At 39.0% G+C, this 5,000-nt stretch overlaps 1 long non-coding RNA gene across 1 annotated transcript in view; it reads left to right on the forward strand.

Moving 5' to 3' along the window:
* LOC118762281 overlaps window positions 1-5,000 on the forward strand; it is a 10,650-nt gene that overhangs the window by 4,844 nt on the left and 806 nt on the right. The gene's annotated exons all lie outside the window — the stretch shown is intronic.

Genomic DNA, 5,000 nt, shown 5'->3' on the forward strand with positions numbered 1-5,000 from the left:
CATCAGTATATATATATATATACTGAACATACATATATATATATATATATATATATAATAGCTGCACATCAGAGGACTACTAACACACAGTAACAGGACAAAAGTCCCGTTCCTGAGAGACTTTGTCGCATGCAATCAAGCCTTATGCATAGCACTCACGGAAACGCATCTGAAACCGGACATAGCAGATGCGGAATTACACATACCACAGTATGTTGTACTACGGACCGACAGAAAAGAAAGGAGTCATGGAGGAGTTGCTATGTACATCCGTGGGGACCTCGCACCCCAGGTCCTTTTGTCATACTCAAACTCGGTGTGTGAACCTTAATTGTACACATAAGGCAACTTGATGTAGTTGTGTGTGTGCTACATATCGCCCTCCAGATGCCCCAAGTCATATGGGCAAGTTTGAGGACTGCCTTTTAAAAATAGAAGAAGTTCTAATCCCATTAGAACAACAACACATAGTGTACTTCTCATGGGAGACTTCAATCTACCCAATGTCAGATGGCCCGAGGGCCTTCTCTCCCAGGAATGACAAGATGTGAACGAGGACAGGCGAGGTCCCTCCTGAACCTCATCAACACCCTGTACATGGAGCAAGTAATACTCCAACCAACCAGAGCAGTAACACACTGGATCTCTGCTTCACAAATAATATGGATCTCATCCCAATGTGAAAGTGACACCGACACTACTCTCGGATCACAACATGGTAGAGCTGACCATGTACGGCCAAAAGAGAGCACGGACATGCAGCCTACAAGAAACCCTCAGAATCTTTCCAGCTTGAACTTCAATAAGGCAAACTGGAAACAAATTGAGAAAGAGATCCTCAAACAAAACTGGCCTGAATGTCTCTCCTCGCCGGACATCGACATGATACTTCAACAATTCATGTCTGTAATGCAAGCCATATGCTACAAATGTGTCCCAGAGAGAAAGGCCACTATACACAAGAACAAAATCCCCAGAGAGAGGAAAATTTTAATGAGACGGCGTACAAAAATTTCAAATCGCCTAAACAAACAGATTGAAAGCAGTGAAAAGTCCCGCCTGAAAATAAACTGTTGGAAATTGAAAATTGTCTGCAACTCTCCCATGAGAAGGAAAGAGCAGACAAAGAAGCCTGGGCTATAGACAACATAAAAACTAACCCCAGAGCTTTCTACAGGTATGCCAAAGAAACAGCTACGGTGCACTGTAGGATAGGGCCACTCCTTGAAAAGGATGGCACACACACAGGAAAACCAATGAGGGTAAGTGAAATACTGAATGAACAATTCAAGAGTGTTTTCACTCCACCCCTTGGGCATTTCCAAATCAGCAATCCAACTGACTTCTTTACCGCTGCAGATATAGAATCAGAGGCGGCGACGATAATTTACATCGATATAAAGGAAGACGATGTAATAAAGGCTATAGATGAAATGAAAACAGACTCAGCTATTGGCCCCGATGGATTCCCGGCAATCCTCCTAAAAGTATGTAAGAGAGTCCTAGCAAGACCACTGCAGTTCTTCTTTCAGAGCTTCCTTGCAGCTGGCAAACTTCCAAGAAAACTGAAGGAAGGTAAAATATGCCCTATTCATAAAGGAGGTAGCAGAGCGGAGGCCAAGAACTACAGACCTATCTCTCTGACCTCACACATCAGCAAGGTCATGGAACGAATAGTCAGAAGGAAACTAATCACCTTCCTTGAAGAAAATGACTTGCTGCCTGACACCCAACATGGTTTCCAACCAGGAAGAAGCTGCTTAACTCAGCTCCTGCAGCACTATGACTGGGTGCTGAAACAACTGCTCAACCACTCAAATGTGGAAGTCATATATCTCGACTTCGCAAAGGCCTTCGATAAAGTCGATCATGGAATGATATGTCACAAACTGCGTGATCTTGGCATAGTTGGAAAACTAGGAGAATGGCTTCATGACTTTCTAAAGAATAGAAGTCAGGTGGTAGCAGCCAATAGGGCCACTTCCATTAGCACGCAAATATATAAGTGGGCTGAAGAGAATAGCATGCTGTTCAATGCTGGAAAGTTTCAAGCTTTATACTATCAGCATGCAAAACTGAATGCAATACCCAATGAATACACTGGACCCGGAGGGATTGCAATCCCAGAGGCACAATCAGTGCGTGGCCTGGGTATTCACATGAGTGACGACGCGACCTTTCATGTACATGTTGCTAAACTGACAATGAAATGTAGACGGCTGGCTGGCTGGATTCTTAGAACCTTTAGAACAAGAGAACAAGAAACCATGATGGTCCTCTGGAAGACATTTGTCCTAAGCCACTTTGACTATTGCTCTCAGCTATGGTCACCATCCAGTGTCAAGTTGATCACAGAACTTGAGGCGATCCAACGAAGCTACACGAAGAAGATAGCCTCTGTGCAGCATACGAGCTACTGGGAGAGACTCAAGAGATTAAAGCTCTATTCCCTGGAGCGTAGGCGAGAAAGATATGCCATAATATATATCCGGAAGATCCTGGAAGGTCTTGTCCCAGACTTTGGCATCGAGAGTCACACAAATGCCAGAACCGGACGCCACTGCGTAGTACCAAGGATACCAAATTTGCCATCAAGATGTAGGACAAGATATTGTGATAGCCTGGGCTTCAGAGGCACACGGCTCTTCAATATCCTCCCGAAGAACCTGAGGGACCTGCATGGTGTAGATGCGGATGTCTTTAAAGTAGGACTGGATCTCTTCCTGTCAGGTGTCCCGGATGAACCAACTTCACGGCAGGAGGTGCAGATGAGGGCAGCTGCATCGAACTCTCTCATGCATCAGATGGCGTTTGCTAAAAAGCATCCGTGAGGTAAAACCGTGTAGCAACCAAATGGCGGTGCCCCAGCATGGCCACAGCTCATTAGCTGAAACTGGAAAAATCAAAATCAAAATCAAAATCATCATATTCATATATATATATATATATTATATATATATATACGTATATTTCATATATATATATATATATAATATATACATATATTTCATATATATATATATACATATATTTCATATATATATATATATATATATATATACATATAGTTCATATATATATATATACATATATACATATATTGCATATATATATATATTATATTACTCTTTTACTCTTTTACTCTTTTACTTGTTTCAGTCATTTGACTGCGGCCATGCTGGAGCACCACCTTTTAGTACTTATTCTATCGGTCTCTTTTTGCCGAACCGCTAAGTGACGGGGACCTAAACACACCAGCATCGGTTGTCAAGCAATGCTAGGGGGACAAACACAGACACACAAACACACACACATATACATATATATACATATATACGACATGCTTCTTTCAGTTTCCGTCTACCAAATCCACTCACAAGGCATTGGTCGGCCCAGGGCTATAGCAGAAGACACTTGCCCAAGATGCCACGCAGTGGGACTGAACCCGCAACCGTGTGGTTGGTTAGCAAGCTACTTACCACACAGCCACTCCTGCGCCTATACATATATTTCATATATAATATATATACATATATAGCATATATATATATATATTGCATATATATATATATATATATATATATTTCATATATATATATATATTTCATATATATTATATATATATATATACATATATTGCATATATATATTATATATATATATATATATATATATATATATATATATATTATATATATATATTATATATATATTGTATATATGTATATAAGATTCCTCTATCTTGAGAGCAAGTTCTGATAGTATTTGGATTTCTTCATTCCAAGTATAGATTTTATAAACGGTTTTACCGAAACGAGGGTTTTTAAAGTGACTTAAAATTTGGGTATGAATTTGTAAGTTCAAATCAAAAACAAGAAGAGAGGAAAGAAGGAAAGGTATAGGAAAAGGTATAGAAAAGCGAAAAGAGAGATAATGAAGAAATGATGAGAGGGAAACTGTACTAGTTAGTGGACAGTCAAGATAAATTGATAGAATTTAAGGGCTGAGGATGATAGAGAAATATATGAGTGTAAAGAGATGAGATGGTAAAGAGTAAAGGAGTGTCAGGTATGTAGTGATAAAGCCCCGGTGAGGGGCAGAGAGAGGGGGTAGGTGTAGTAATATGGTGGAATGAAGCATTTGGGAATACAGGTTATGTTAGTAAGAGGACATGTCAATGTATAGTAGTAGAAGAATATAAATGTGTGATGGTGTATGGACATGCATATATTAAACATGTATATAGATATTTATAGACATCGAGTCCTACACATACAGCACGTACTCATATGTATATGTACATACGTACACCCATATGCACGTGTATCTGTACGTATTATCACCCCTGCACACGCAGGTATATATTTCTTTTTTCTTTTCTTTTTCTTCTCTTCCTGTTTTTGATTTGACATTACAAACACATTCCCAACTTTAAACTCACTTATAAAAAACTCTCGATTCAATACCACCGTTTACAAATTCTATGCTTGGAATGACCAAATCTAAATATTATTGGAATTAACTCACAATATACAGGAATCTTATATATATATATACCATTCTGCTTAAATAATGGAACTACAGAGAAAATATCCATGCATGTCTCACGTCTATTTTCATTCCTCCACTTCACTCTCTACTTCATATCCTATCTAGAAAAACTATTGCTTAACCATTTTCGCACACCGCCTCCGATGACGAGACATAAACTATTCTGGAAACAGCTGTAAAAAAATATTTGTAAACGTTCTGATATCGTTCACAGTCTTGGATTTTGATCTCATTCTGTAAATGTGTGTATATATATATGTGTGTGCGTGTGTGTGTGTGTGTGTGTACATATGTATAATCGCATGATCGCGTAACGTATGAAAGTGCTTGTTTATTTCCATATTGGAAAATTGTACAAATAGCAAATAATAAAACGTGAAAATCAGACTAAGCTGGAGTTTCATTGATTAATACATGCATACATACATACATATACATACACACACACA

This window comes from Octopus sinensis, linkage group LG2 (genome assembly GCF_006345805.1).
Source record: "Octopus sinensis linkage group LG2, ASM634580v1, whole genome shotgun sequence".
Lineage (NCBI taxonomy): Eukaryota > Metazoa > Mollusca > Cephalopoda > Octopoda > Octopodidae > Octopus > Octopus sinensis.